Source organism: Zea mays, chromosome 2 (assembly GCF_902167145.1).
Source record: "Zea mays cultivar B73 chromosome 2, Zm-B73-REFERENCE-NAM-5.0, whole genome shotgun sequence".
Classification (NCBI taxonomy): domain Eukaryota; kingdom Viridiplantae; phylum Streptophyta; class Magnoliopsida; order Poales; family Poaceae; genus Zea; species Zea mays.
The window spans coordinates 216,896,956-216,912,913 of NC_050097.1; positions in this window are offsets into that span (position 1 = coordinate 216,896,956).

Sequence of the window (15,958 nt, forward strand, 5' to 3'; positions counted from 1 at the left end):
ATGCAAGTGAAGTTTTATTGGTTAGTCATGGCTTGTCTTTGTCACGAAATCTATGAAACACCAGACAGTCCGCTGGCGCACCGGACAGTCCGGTGCGACCTCATTGTCGTTGGCTGAGCTGACGTGGCCATCACATGGCCGCCGTTGATTGCGCGTCGACCGTTGGCGCTGGCGAGAGTCGTTGGCCGCCTGGCTCATCGGACAGTTCCGTGAATTATAGCCAGCGCGCCCGACTCTTTCCTCGAGAGTGGTCAGTTCGCCTGGCTGGCCAGCCTGGGCACCAAACATAGTCCGGAGCTCCTCAGACTGGTGCAAGTTTGGCCAAACTTAGCCAAATTTCTTCACTCCAATTTGTCTCGACTTGGAGAGTTTCCTAGCACTTAGATGAACATAGTTAGCAACTAAAACAATTTACTAAGTGCTAGACTCATACCTTTGTTCCTTCAATTCAATAGGATTTGCAATATACTCTTATATTTCTCAATTTGCCTTTCAAATATCTGTGCATGTGCTCAACATCAAGATGTTAGTACAAGACAATATGTTGAGCATCTAATCACCAAAACAACTAGAAATGGTCCAAAGACCCATTTCCCTTTCAGTAGTCTGAATTGTCCAACGTATTTTGTACAGCCTGCGAATGGCGGCAGATGCGTGTTATTTGATCTTTGACTCATGTACCTTCTGCTCGTGGTTTCGACAGTGCAACTCTGTTGTTCTCGGACATTCGGAGAACAGCGGGGTTATGCTGCCGAAATCACGAGCGGAAGGTACACGAGTCAGATCAAATAGCCGCAACAACTTTCATTCTTGGGTGGGTTTAGGACATATCCTCTTTCTATTAGGGTTTGTAGTTGTGATTTGGTTAATAACACTGCACACTACACATGTCTGTCATGCATGATGGTGATCTATGTTTTTTCATTAGCTTCGAAAATGGGTGACGATTGAAGAAGGGCTATGTGCGATGGTTTCAACAATGACACTCTGGGGCACTCTGATGCATGGGTTAAGGTTGCTGATAGATTACCAATCATGGCGCGCTCATATGAAAATGATGTGATCACAAAAATATGTATATGTGGATGCATCAACAGGTAATAGCTCGACTTCAATTTAGTTGTTTGTCGGTTTTTCCAAATGATTCTAAATGCACAATTGGTAATCTGTTTGCTTGCAGATGTACGGTAGCGGAGCGGAGTACCTCAGCAAGGAGTTATTCTGACTCCGCTGGTGAACCCACATGTCTTTCCATGGTGATGCATCACGAGTAAACTAGTGCAACTTTATCAAGTTAGAGTTCTTAATCGTAAACATGACACTTATTCTCTTGCTACAGGGTTCTGGAATAGGTCCCCACAACCAAATGGTGCCCCAATGATACTGTGGGTATATGCTCCATAGATACCGCCTCAGATGAATCCGTCGATGCTACCTTAGACGAAGACACGATGATGTCTCAGATGCCAACGTCGATGATACGGCCACAAATGCTATGGGGATATCCTCCTATGGGTCCGTGAAAGTTGCCTAGAGGGGGGGTGAATAGGCAAGTTAAAACTTTTTCAACAAAAACTAGAAGCAAACTGGGTAAAACTGAATTGATCTCGAAATTCACCCAGTTAACTTTGGAAATGAGATGTTCTAAATGATCCACAGGGTTCAAAGTAGTAGATCTGAGAAGGGCACTTCTCAAAATCCACACACCAAAAAGATATAAACAATCTTCCACGGAATGGTGAGAGAACGAAGAACATGAACAAACACAATGAGCAAGAACACAAGAGACACAAGATTTATCCCGAGGTTCGGTCACACCATAAAAGGTGCCCTACTTCCTCGTTGAGGCGCCCACAAAGAGCCGGGTCTCTTTCAACCCTAATCCTCCCTTTGCCGACCACAAAGGTCAAGCCCACACAATAATCTTTGCTCAAACGAGCGGGTAATACAAACTTTCTTGTGGTCTTCCACAAGATTTGGAGACTCACAAGAGACACCTAGTCGTCTAGGAGCTAGAAGCTCCAAGAGTAATGAATCCACAAAGAACTCGATGTAGTACCAAAGCTCGAATGAAGAAGAAGAGCAAGAGAGATTTAGAGATGAAGCACAAAACCGCAGCTCTCAAGCTCACTCAAAGATTTCTCTCCAAAGATTTGAAATGGGAGAGGCAAGAGATGTGTGAGAGAGAGAGGGAGGTGTTTCTTGGGTTAGAAATGGAGTTCAAATCGTGCTCACTGCTTTGGGGAGAGAAGTAGGAGGTAGTATATATAGGTGGAGCTCAAAACTAGCCGTTGGGCAGATTTTTCTGCCTGAGACCGGTTGAACCTCCCCCTAGGGTGGTTGAACCTCCCCTGGCAGGCCTGGCAGCCTGTCTGCCAGTCTGACTGGCAGACTGACGCGCAGACTGACCGCAGACTGGTCAAAGTTGACCAAAACCGGTTGAACCGCCCAGGGGGGGCGGTTGAACCGCCCCTGACAGCTCCTAGCGACCTGTTTGCCAGTCTGACTGGCAGACTGCAGATCAGAGGTCAGAGGGGTCAGAGACCAGCTGAACTGCCCCTCAGGACCAGTTCAACTGGTCTTGACCAGAGAGTTTAGGAGAGAAAACCCCAGCTCAACTGCCCGAAGGCAAGTTCAGCTGGTGTATGGTCAAAGAGGTTCACAGCTGAAGTTGAGTTCAGCTGAAGTTGAGAAAGCTCAACTCAGCTGAAGTTCAGCTCAGCTGAAAAGCTCAGCTGCAGCTGAAGAAGCTCAACTCAGCTGAAGTTCAGCTCAGCTGAAAAGCTCAGCTGCAGTTGAAGAAGTTCAGCTGCTTTTCAGCAAGAACACTCTAGGTTTCTCAAACCTAACCATGGTCAACCATAGAATGTTAAAGAGATTTTTGCTTTTCAAAAATAGCTTTTGAATAGAGAGGTTTGAGCTTTGGCAAACACCAACCTTCTTTTTGGATCCCCCTTTATAGTACGACGATTCCTATACTCAAGTTAAATAAAATATAATGAAGTAAACTCCTTGAGTCATTGGTGTCTCATGTGTGATTTCTCCATGGCATTGCTTCATAAGGATCACAAACATCTTTGTCTCACCTTTTGAAGCAAACACAAATCAAACCCTGTGACTTGTACCATATCACTTTATATGAGTTCAAATCATGGCTTCAAGTCACCTTACTGATGCATCAACATGTTATAACTCTTCATAGCTGATTGGTTCATCGACTTAGTGCAAGTACTCTCTTCTTCACCTTAGCCATGGTACCTCGGTCTACAAGCCGTCGCTTGGCCTTCACCTTCGCCTAGTTCCTCGAAGCCCTTTACTTGCTATCTTCACCCTATCAAACCATTCTTGAGTCACATCATATTGAGCATCCATTGAGAGAATCATTTCTTCAGTATTGTGAACCTTGCTTGAATGTCATCTAGATATAACTGCTAAGATCAATCAAGCTCTAGTTTGATTCTCATAGAAGCATATATGGACTGATAGTAATATGGTCAAGCCAATTCACGATTCCTCATATCTTATTCACTTTGGCTTGACCAATCCTCTTAATCACTTCATCCTCTGTTCTGATCATATGTATGTAGGAATTTCTCAGGTCTTGTCCATATATATTCAAACCAATACAGAGACCATATTATATCCATTTGCATTGTCTCATTGGTTATTTGACCTCGTGTTGAACCTTTGTTCACTGATCATTATACACTATTCAAGTATGTTCATCATACTGAATTTCCTGTTCAACACTTAGCAAACTCGTTAGACCTTTAAATGTGTTGTTATCCAAATCACCAAAACTCACAAAAGGGATGAATGCACTTTCAATCTCCCCCTTTTTGGTGATTGATGACAACACATTTAAAGCTTACATAAGATTTGATAAATAAGATTTTAAATCCTATGATATAGTTTCCTCCCCCTAAATATGTGCATTTCAGAAAATATCACTTTTGTACTCAAATGACAAAAGCACATATTTAGGTCAAAGTAGAGACAACTTATATCATACTATTCATAGGATGCAGTGTGTCATAAAATAAACGTGATGCTCATGACATGGAATGCACTTATCAACTTTCTTCATCTTATGTTTTTCTTATGACTTCCCTTTTTTATTAATTATTTCTCCCCTTTTTAAAAGTCTTCTAACACTTAGTTACATAAGACTAAAGGTAAGCTTTAATGCACAATCTCTCCCCCTTTGTCATAAATCTCCAAAAAAAGATACAAAGAATATAAAGGATAGAAATTATGATTAAGCGAGATGTGAACACACTATCATGAAAGGGATCCTTAGATGGCACAAAGATAATGGATAAGTGTCATAAGTGATGTACCTTTGCGTTTTACCTTTTCAAGGGGTTTCCAGACTTGTGTTGGATTTAGAATTCATTTGCAAGCTCTTGTTGGCATAATTGTGACATAGGTCCAAGATATCAAATGAAGATTGTCATACTAACTGAAAGATAAATCTTGATACCTGGAGTCTAGATGTCACTTAGCATTTTCTTATCACAACAAGAGGCAACATGAAAATTGCACAAGTATGGATTATACAACTAGTGACCATGTACGAAATATCAATTGAAAAACACCAATTGATACAATTTGATAGATAAGCAGATCACTAATAGCATATTACACAATGTTATCCTCAAGTTTAGTGCACACATATATATGAATTCAATTGATATCTATTGAGAGTACTTATTTGCAACTTAAAGTACCATTGGCATAAAAGGAGTATCAATTGAACATAATCATGCAACATAAGAAACATGTGCACTATTTAATCAATTAAGTTCTAGACAGGAGAATCTATAAGCTATGCTACTTCAGATATTTGTAATCCAAAAAGATGTGATACATATTTACCAATTTTAGATGAAGTTGGAGTAGCATATACAAGAGAAACTCATTCTCTTATGAAATGTATAGAAGATACATTTATTGGAGCAAAGAATCTTTGATACCCATCAAAATTTGCAGTGGAAGCGATTGTCTTTGCTTGAAGATTCCTTTCTAATTTGAGACTACACACATAATAGACTTGAAAATGAAGTTAGTCTCAAAGATTCAAATTATAGACCATTCTCCCCCTAAATGTGTGCATACAAGTGATGAATACTTGTTTAGCTTATGCACTTGGACTTGTGAGGCCAGGGGATTAAGTTCTACAATTTGAACCTTGGTACAAATAAAGTATGAAAATATGAAATTGCACCAATTGAAGGAATTACTCATAATCAAAAGGTATACTAATAGACATGATATGCAATATTTTAAGCCAAGATCCTTAAGAAGTTAGCATGTTTGACCCATACCTCACTAAGATGACTTAAGACAAACTTATGACATCACCACAAGAGGTATTAATCAAATATCTAGAGATTCTTTAATCATCACCACAAGTGCAACCTTATGGCGTGACTTAAGATATTGCATATACATGCACACACTAGCATGTAAGAGCCTAGATACACAATTGTAATACAATAGTTCATGGAGTGACACACCTTTGTTCTATGTCACATGGTCTCCATTATAATCATGAATTTCCATCTTAGCTTTTGATGGGCTTGACATTTCAAAGAGAAACTTATCCTCTTCAAACAATTAAGAGAAATTCTTCATTTCTATGGAACCATTCATCCTCATTTGATGTTCTCCATGGTGTGAGACTACACAACATGAACTTGAAAGAAATCATTAGTCTCACAAGATACAGGCTAAACTCTCCCTCAATTTGTGCATGCAAGAGTACACAAAGTACACTTATGCACATTAACAATACGAGGTTAAAGGAGATGTTTGCACTTATATATCTTGGTTTAACATAACATGCTTTACATAGATGATGAAAATTAAACCAATTGAAAGTTTAAGAACTAAAAGTATATCAATTGAAATTCTGAAGGGTAAAGCATGCCAATATGAACCTCAAACCTCATAATGAAGGATATCATATAAATATGTCACTACATCTTCATTATTAGGTTAACAAAAAGTGTAACTCCCTTCTTGAATCACTGTGATTTCTTTTCTCTTTATGATTTCATCCAACCAGGCGATCTTGAACTTCATTGATCTTGGCTTGGTTCAATCATACTTGATATGAGACCCATTGAAACTCAATGATTGAAATAACCAAGACTCTTATATCTGTGGATTTTGAATCCATCTTGAAAGCACTTGGAAGGACCTTATTGAAACACTTAGAAAAGAGAGCATTAGAAACACAAGGGAGGGTTTCACAAATGATAATCCTTATATGTGGATGGAAAATGAATTATCATTCTTGAAACCCAAAAAGATAGATTAAATTCCTTTAAATTAGTGTACACATATATTTGATGTCAAAGTTATATGCACTATTGAACATTTTATAGTGCAAGGAAATTAACCTATACTATGGTACATCCCACTAAGGATAGAATACTAAAACAACTGAAGGAGAGGAAGTTTTCATACCTTGGCATCTGATCAACTTCTTCTTACTTTAGTTGAATAGTATCCTTTAAGCTTGTGATTTATCCAATTTAAAACAAGCACCATCTCTTAACATAGATTTTCTATGGATAAACTCAACACAAGAGATGACATTAGTAGCACAAGCACTAGTTTCTTATTTAGCAACCCTTTATATGTGGAAGGCAAGCGAGTTGGTAAAATAAAGAAACCTCATAATATGGACTAAATTTCCCTTGAGCCCTCATGCATAATATATTTTGAATGACATGGATAATATGCATGGTTGTTCAATGAAGTCTAAAGGGCTAACATATCCATATTATGGTGAGTGTCTAATAAAGAAGAATCAAATCCAAATTAACTAGATAGAGAATATGTCACATAATTTTGGATTGTTCACCATATGATAATATTCATTCATCTTCCAATTAGACCTTTATCAACAACTGATGTATATCCTCAAGTGCTTCTTTTTCTTTAGTGGCTACACAAGTCACAAAAAAAGATAAGATTTGAAAATAATATGCACTTGAGATTCAGTTGTTACCACCCTTGCTACTATCTCCAAATATGATTTATACATTCATTATTGAGCACCCAACTTGATCCATTGAAGGAGTGATCCTGCAAAACAAGTTTAAGCTTCGTATCTTGGTACCCAATTTGAATTGGGTCCTTTGAGATTAGTAGTAAGAGCCTTGGGTACCCACACATTTCTTATTGTGGCCTTTCTCTTTGTGTAGGCACCAACATATACTTAACAACCATCTTACATGGTTTCATTTCAATATTTAATCACATAGATAAAAACTAGAGTTAAGAATAGGAGCCTTTTCTCCTTTTCTTGATACATCGTTGTGTTGCCTTCTTGATGATGAACCTAGCTTGACCCTGGGTGCACCTAGCTTATCAAGGTTAGTCGCACAAGCATTCATGTCATGAAGACAAGTTATGCATGGAATTTACAACATAGTGATCCAATCCTAGTGAAGCATATGGATACCGATTGAAGTAGATTCCTGAGATATCAATTTGTAGGTTTCCAAAGTTTAGAGAGTATGGATCACTAATTGTACCTTTTACATTTTTTAAAATCATATCCATGTTAGTGCATATGTATGTGATGAATATCAACAAAAAGAATTCTTATGCACTTTTAGATTTAACGATAAGGAAATTTTAAACTGCATCAAGAGTAGCTATTTAGAAAACAAAGATTACAATCCATATGAATGAGATACAAATTTACCATTTTGGATTGTCTTAGTATAACTTACTCAAGGGAAACTTATTCTCTACGACACAAGATATATAATGTTCTCCCACTAGATATGTGCATCAAGTATTTGAATGACTTACCACATGCACTTTCAATTCAGTTAAGAGACTCATGAGGAGTACATTACATATATTGGTCAAGGCATGACAAATTTGCAATGAATTAACTTATGCCTAAGAATACTTACCACCATATAGAATGTACCATTTGTTATACCAATTGGACAGATCTTACTATCTGTGGTGGTGTCACCTTAGTATTCTTCTTTTCATCATTTGTGGAGACTTCCTTCTTTGTTATCTCTTTTCCTTTTAAAACTAGTCGATAAAACACTTTGAAAAGAGGTATTAGTAGTACAAGGAAGTATTTAATGAATGATGATATCTATATATGAATGGCAAACAAATCATCATTTATGAGGCGTAAAGGCATAAATTAAATTCCTTTTAAGTTAATGCACATGGATGAGTGAATTAATAATATGCACCAATTTACAAATTTAAGCTAAAAGGAATTTAACCTTCATATTGGCATTTCTTTCCATAAAATAGATTGTTACCAATTGAAAGAATGCCACTTGAAAGGAACTATTATTGGTCACATACCAAATGAAACAACTAGTTCCATACCTTTGCCTTGAGCATTCCTAATCTTTCTTTGTTTGAAGATTAACCTTTAATGCTTGTGATTTTACCAAATGAAAGAGCACAATCTCTACTTATGAATTTCCATGAAATGGCTTAAAAGAGATTGCATTAGAAACACAAACAATAGTTTCCTATTTAGAAACCTCTAGTATATGAATGACAAGAAGGTTACTAAAATAAGGAAACTTCATGATATGAACTAAATTGCCCTTACAAGCATCATGCATAACACCAAAATTAAACAAGGCGAAAAAAACATGATTATTTAATTAAGTTTACATGGCAAGTTTAATTCATAGCATGGTGAGTGATTAATGTAGAAGACTCAAAACCAATTTAAATGAGAATGAATACATCACATAGTATTGGTTCGATCTTCTTTGAACGTTGAATGTCACACTCCATTTGGGAAACACATTCTCATGTTGTGAAACTACATAAATCACTTAGATAAAAACATTAGTCTCACAACTTTAGTCATATAGAGAATTTCCCTTTTGGTAAGTGCTTTAAGAATTTGAATTTCTTACTTAGCACTCTATTCATTTAAGAACATGGGATAATCCTCTTTATGTCTAGGTCATGGCAATAATACGATAATCAATTTGAAATATGCCACAAGATACATACAACCAATTTAAAGCATGTAGATTGTCATAATATAAAAATATGAACATGCAATCTACCATATAATTAGATCCTTTCCAAAGCAAGGTAAAATCTTTTAAGTTCATTCTCAAGTGCTTCATTTTTCCTATGTGGCTACAAAAGACACAAAGGAATATACCAATTAAAAGCAATGTGCACTTAAGAATTAATTGTTACTATCCTTTGGATATCACTTGGTTGTAGGCCTTTTGCTTGATTCCCACAAAGATTAATCCTTATTCCCTACAACACAAGTTCTTGCTAGAGATGAATATGAAGTTAGTGATATAACAACTCAATTCATCTTTGGGTCAATCTTAAAGGATAGACAATGTAAGATTGATAGCTTGAGGTAAGAATTGAGTTAAACCGCTCAGGCACCCCAAAGCTTCATATCATCTCTGGGTACCTGCAAAACTTATTAAGTACATTTTGGTACCCATCTCATGATGGGTCCATCAAGGTTAGCTAATAAGGACTTAGGCACCCAAACAGCCTTGGTCCTAGAATGTGGTGAACTCATCACCTTTCTAGCACAAGAGTCAAATTTGGGTCTCCTAAGCATATTTGAATGTATTGACAAGTTAGGCTTAGGAGTTTTACCATTTGGACAAACCTTGAATAGATGACCTTTTTTACGGCAATTGTAGCAAATGCGGTGCTTGTCCTTGCAATGCATTTGCCTTTTGCTTTCATCTTTCTTGATGATCATCTTTCTTGATTGTGCAAGGTCTTGGTTCTTCATGTGGGGGCATGAACCAATTTCATGACCCTTCTCCTTGCATCCATAGCACCTTCTATCACTTCTCTTTGATCTTTCTTTGTTGAAGCACATAGGCACATTGTTAGAGCAAATAGTATGATCATTAATTTTCTTACCATGGATTTTGCTCATGCCCTTCTTGAAAAGCTTGGTATTCTTTTGAAGGGGTTTTGTGCATGCTACTGTTGTCCCCTTCTCAAGCTTTTTCACCATATTATCACGGTTATCGTGAGAAGGTTGAGCATGACACTTTCCCTTCAAAAGTGTTAAGCTCCTTCTTAGCCTTCCAACTTCTTCCTTGAGCTCTTTATTTTCTTGTGTGATAGAAATATCACTAATTCCTGAAATTTCTAGCTCAATGGAAGATTGGCTTGCTTGATAACAACAATTGTTAGCACATGGTGATATAGTTTCAATTTCAACACATGTGCACATGTGAGGTTGGTATGATTTCAAATTAGTTAACACAACCTCATGAGCCATTTCTAACATGATATGTGAATCCATAAATTTATTATGAGAGCATACAAGCATATCATGTTTTTCTTGCAAAGCTAGATTTTCAATGTTTAGCTTTTCTACCGTGTTCTTGAGCATAACATTTTTATTTTCTAATTGAGCAATATATGATGAATGATTAATAGCTTTAATTTGCTCAATTGAAATGTCTTCATACCTTTGGACCAAATCATCATGAGAGCACTTTAGCTTCTCATGCTCTTTGGTCAACTTCTCCAAGTCTTTGATTTTTTCGATGAGGATATCTTCTTGCTTATGAAGCATTTCCTTTTGTTCTTCCGCTCTTTTCATGAGTTTGAGCAAGCTCATCCGGTTCTTCTTGCTTAGTTGAGCGAAGAATTTTTGAAGATCATCCTCATCTTCACTATCACTTTCATGCTCCTCCTCATCCTCACTTTCGCTTTCACTGTCACTCTCATTAGCAACAAGGCACATATGAGAAGTGGATTTGAAAGACGAACCTTGTGAAGAGGTGGATTCGTCGTTTGGTCTCCATCGATCATTTTCTTCTTCTTCAATACTTTTCTTCGCCTCATCTTCCTTCATTTTGAGGAACATCCTTTCGGCGATTCTCATGGCAAGATCTATTGCCCTAGGATCAACATCTGCACCAAAAGATGAAGTCGAGACAATCTCAACTTTTTCAAGCTTAGAAGCACTTTCGTTTCTTAGTCCCCCCGACATGATCTTTCCTCACGCGGTTAAGCGTTAGAACTAGGATTAGGCTCTGATACCAATTGAAAGTTGCCTAGAGGGGGGGTGAATAGGCAAGTTAAAACTTTTTCAACAAAAACTAGAAGCAAACTGGGTAAAACTGAATTGATCTCGAAATTCACCCAGTTAACTTTGGAAATGAGATGTTCTAAATGATCCACAGGGTTCAAAGTAGTAGATCTGAGAAGGGCACTTCTCAAAATCCACACACCAAAAAGATATAAACAATCTTCCACGGAATGGTGAGAGAACGAAGAACATGAACAAACACAATGAGCAAGAACACAAGAGACACAAGATTTATCCCGAGGTTCGGTCACACCACAAAAGGTGCCCTACTTCCTCGTTGAGGCGCCCACAAAGAGCCGGGTCTCTTTCAACCCTAATCCTCCCTTTGCCGACCACAAAGGTCAAGCCCACACAATAATCTTTGCTCAAACGAGCGGGTAATACAAACTTTCTTGTGGTCTTCCACAAGATTTGGAGACTCACAAGAGACACCTAGTCGTCTAGGAGCTAGAAGCTCCAAGAGTAATGAATCCACAAAGAACTCGATGTAGTACCAAAGCTCGAATGAAGAAGAAGAGCAAGAGAGATTTAGAGATGAAGCACAAAACCGCAGCTCTCAAGCTCACTCAAAGATTTCTCTCCAAAGATTTGAAATGGGAGAGGCAAGAGATGTGTGAGAGAGAGAGGGAGGTGTTTCTTGGGTTAGAAATGGAGTTCAAATCGTGCTCACTGCTTTGGGGAGAGAGGTAGGAGGTAGTATATATAGGTGGAGCTCAAAACTAGCCGTTGGGCAGATTTTTCTGGCTGAGACCGGTTGAACCTCCCCCTAGGGCGGTTGAACCTCCCCTGGCAGGCCTGGCAGCCTGTCTGCCAGTCTGACTGGCAGACTGACGCGCAGACTGACCGCAGACTGGTCAAAGTTGACCAAAACCGGTTGAACCGCCCAGGGGGGGGCGGTTGAACCGCCCCTGACAGCTCCTAGCGACCTGTTTGCCAGTCTGACTGGCAGACTGCAGATCAGAGGTCAGAGGGGTCAGAGACCAGCTGAACTGCCCCTCAGGACCAGTTCAACTGGTCTTGACCAGAGAGTTTAGGAGAGAAAACCCCAGCTCAACTGCCCGGAGGCAAGTTCAGCTGGTGTATGGTCAAAGAGGTTCACAGCTGAAGTTGAGTTCAGCTGAAGTTGAGAAAGCTCAACTCAGCTGAAGTTCAGCTCAGCTGAAAAGCTCAGCTGCAGCTGAAGAAGCTCAACTCAGCTGAAGTTCAGCTCAGCTGAAAAGCTCAGCTGCAGTTGAAGAAGTTCAGCTGCTTTTCAGCAAGAACACTCTAGGTTTCTCAAACCTAACCATGGTCAACCATAGAATGTTAAAGAGATTTTTGCTTTTCAAAAATAGCTTTTGAATAGAGAGGTTTGAGCTTTGGCAAACACCAACCTTCTTTTTGGATCCCCCTTTATAGTACGACAATTCCTATACTCAAGTTAAATAAAATATAATGAAGTAAACTCCTTGAGTCATTGGTGTCTCATGTGTGATTTCTCCATGGCATTGCTTCATAAGGATCACAAACATCTTTGTCTCACCTTTTGAAGCAAACACAAATCAAACCCTGTGACTTGTACCATATCACTTTATATGAGTTCAAATCATGGCTTCAAGTCACCTTACTGATGCATCAACATGTTATAACTCTTCATAGCTGATTGGTTCATCGACTTAGTGCAAGTACTCTCTTCTTCACCTTAGCCATGGTACCTCGGTCTACAAGCCGTCGCTTGGCCTTCACCTTCGCCTAGTTCCTCGAAGCCCTTTACTTGCTATCTTCACCCTATCAAACCATTCTTGAGTCACATCATATTGAGCATCCATTGAGAGAATCATTTCTTCAGTATTGTGAACCTTGCTTGAATGTCATCTAGATATAACTGCTAAGATCAATCAAGCTCTAGTTTGATTCTCATAGAAGCATATATGGACTGATAGTAATATGGTCAAGCCAATTCACGATTCCTCATATCTTATTCACTTTGGCTTGACCAATCCTCTTAATCACTTCATCCTTTGTTCTGATCATATGTATGTAGGAATTTCTCAGGTCTTGTCCATATATATTCAAACCAATACAGAGACCATATTATATCCATTTGCATTGTCTCATTGGTTATTTGACCTCGTGTTGAACCTTTGTTCACTGATCATTATACACTATTCAAGTATGTTCATCATACTGAATTTCCTGTTCAACACTTAGCAAACTCGTTAGACCTTTAAATGTGTTGTTATCCAAATCACCAAAACTCACAAAAGGGATGAATGCACTTTCAGTCTGTCACAAATGCCTTGGGGATATGCTCCATGGCCGACTCAGCCACCTCCATCACATGGAGTGGTATGTTAAGTCTACTTTGAGCTTTAGTTAACTAAAATATAGTAAATCAAGCTAAATCTATATGATAACCTGTGTACCGCATCTTTTGTAGGGTTCGGGTTCGCGTCCTACTTCGGACGACGCTACGAACTTTGTCGACCAGATCTTCAATCCGACCGACGACCCACCTCAAGCTTGACGGACTTGTGAACTTCTAGACTTTTTATGTGATGTTTGGACATGTTTATGTGAAGTTTGGACTTGTGTCGTCTGGACTTATGGACTATTGTGTATATATCTATGTGAACTTGTGTTTCGGACTATTCTTTGTATGTATGTATGCAGATTATAAAATATAAACCCTGTTCTAGAGGCTTCCCATTCGGGGAGGGAGCCAAAACAGGGTTTATATTTTAAAAACAATAATAAGAACATTAGCCAAACCGACATTCTTTAATCCATGTCAGTTAAGAACATCAGTTGACCGACGTTCTTAAATCCACGTGGCAACGACAGCGGTTGGCTGGGTGGCCACATAAGAACGTCGGTGTCAATGGCCGACGTACTTAATGCCGCGTGGCTCGCCCATGGAGCCCCGACAGAGTACCACGTGGCTCGTAGTTAAATACGTTGGTCCCGACGTTCTTAGTTGTTTAAGTACGTCAAATATTGTACGTCGGTTAAGAACGCCGGACTATTAGAGTAAGAACGTCAGTTCTTGGCCGATGTTTTTTCTAGTTTTCTTGTAGTGATTGTGGTGAACTTGAAACTGGGATGGGATTGAATCAAGAGTTGGGTTGCGTAGGCCCGGTGAGACTTGGTGGGGCTCTCATTACAAACTACATGCAACATAATTGCTATATATTCTATAATCCAATATGTTATTGTGACTCTTGGAGAGGATAATATGATTAGAACTGATTGGACAAAGATACATTCTACGCTTGGAGCATTTGAGTCATTTGAATTGTTTTTGATATGCACTTAATGTTTGTTATTATTGGAAATATAAATAATTTATCAGTATGTAGGATATTATTAATGCATTTTCACTTATTAATGTGGCAAAGATAAGAATTCAACAGTTAAGACCTAATGATTGGGATCAGTTCCTTCAGAGAATCACTTTATTTTGCAATAAACATGGTATTGAAATTCTTGCTATGTAGACAAATTATGTGCCTTATGGGAAAGATCAACACGATATGTTCATATCCAAACCCAAGATGACCACATTAGAACAGAAGTATATATTGGTGTCAATGATCAAATTAGCCTAGATCTTGATAGTCGGTTTAGTAAGGCTAATATGGAGCGGTTTTCTTGTATGTTAGCCTTTGATCCTTCGAACTCCTTTGCTTTTCTGATGCACGTATCAAGCACGGACTTGTTAAAACTTGACTTATAACATGAAAATTATATTGATGGTATAAGAGAAGATGGTAGATTCAAATAACAAATCTTGTGGACCTCTCAGTTAAGCTTGTTGAAACAAATATACGTTTGATATGGTTTACTTGCTTCTCAAATTAGTATTGTTTTTTGTAGCAACAAGCGTTGAAATGGCATTGTCTACAATGTGTTTAGCAAAAAATAAATTAAGAAATTAGATGTGTGGTAGTCTTTTGGATTATTGTCTCGTTACATATAGTGGGAGGGATATTTTCTTTGAAGTGGATGAAGAAAACATAATTGAAACTTTCATGGCATGGAGGTAGCGTAGGCCACATAAGTAGATTGCAATCTTTATGTCCATTTTATAACATTTCCGAACTATTTATATTCTAATGTATGCAAGTTTCATACTTAATTGTTGATTGTTAGACTTTATATTTATTTACCTAATTGTGGACCTATCGATGGTGGCTCATTGCGGATTACGACCTTAACGAAGGTGAGTTCTGCTATCCCCCTCTATTCCCTTGCCCTTTTGTTCTTCTGAAGATTAGGGGTCTTTAGGGTTAGGGTTCCTTTTATTTAGGTGGAGATCTCAAATCTGGTTCCCCTTTCTATGTTATATATGAGGGCTAGGGTTATGTGTTCTTCCCTGAAGCCACCCTCTAATCTAGAGCTAGGGATAGGTTAGAGTTTTGAGTAACTCTATCCTTCCTCCCTTAGCCCTTCCATGTTCTAAACTTGAAGTTCTTCTCTTAATTTTTTCTAGGTTGTAGCTAGGATAGGGTTAGGGGTTCTTCCCCACCACCATGACCACACTAAGATCTAAGGGGTTCTTTTATTTAACTTCTAACCTGTTTTATGGATCTAGGGCAAAAGGGAAACTTGGTAATGGCACTGATGCCAATGTTAATTCTAGGATCCGAAGGATCTTACTTAGTTTCACTTTGATCATGCAATTACTTAGTGATAGATATATTCCTCTAGATCTACCAACTCAAAGAGGGGAGAAGGGGAGGTACGGAAGGCCATACCTTTTGGCCGAGGTGCATGACGAAGGGGGTCGGCGTAGTGGAGTCGAGGGTAAATGTGGTGGCATTTTGTGATCCTCCATCACCTCCTCCCTCCTATAGGTTAGGTAAT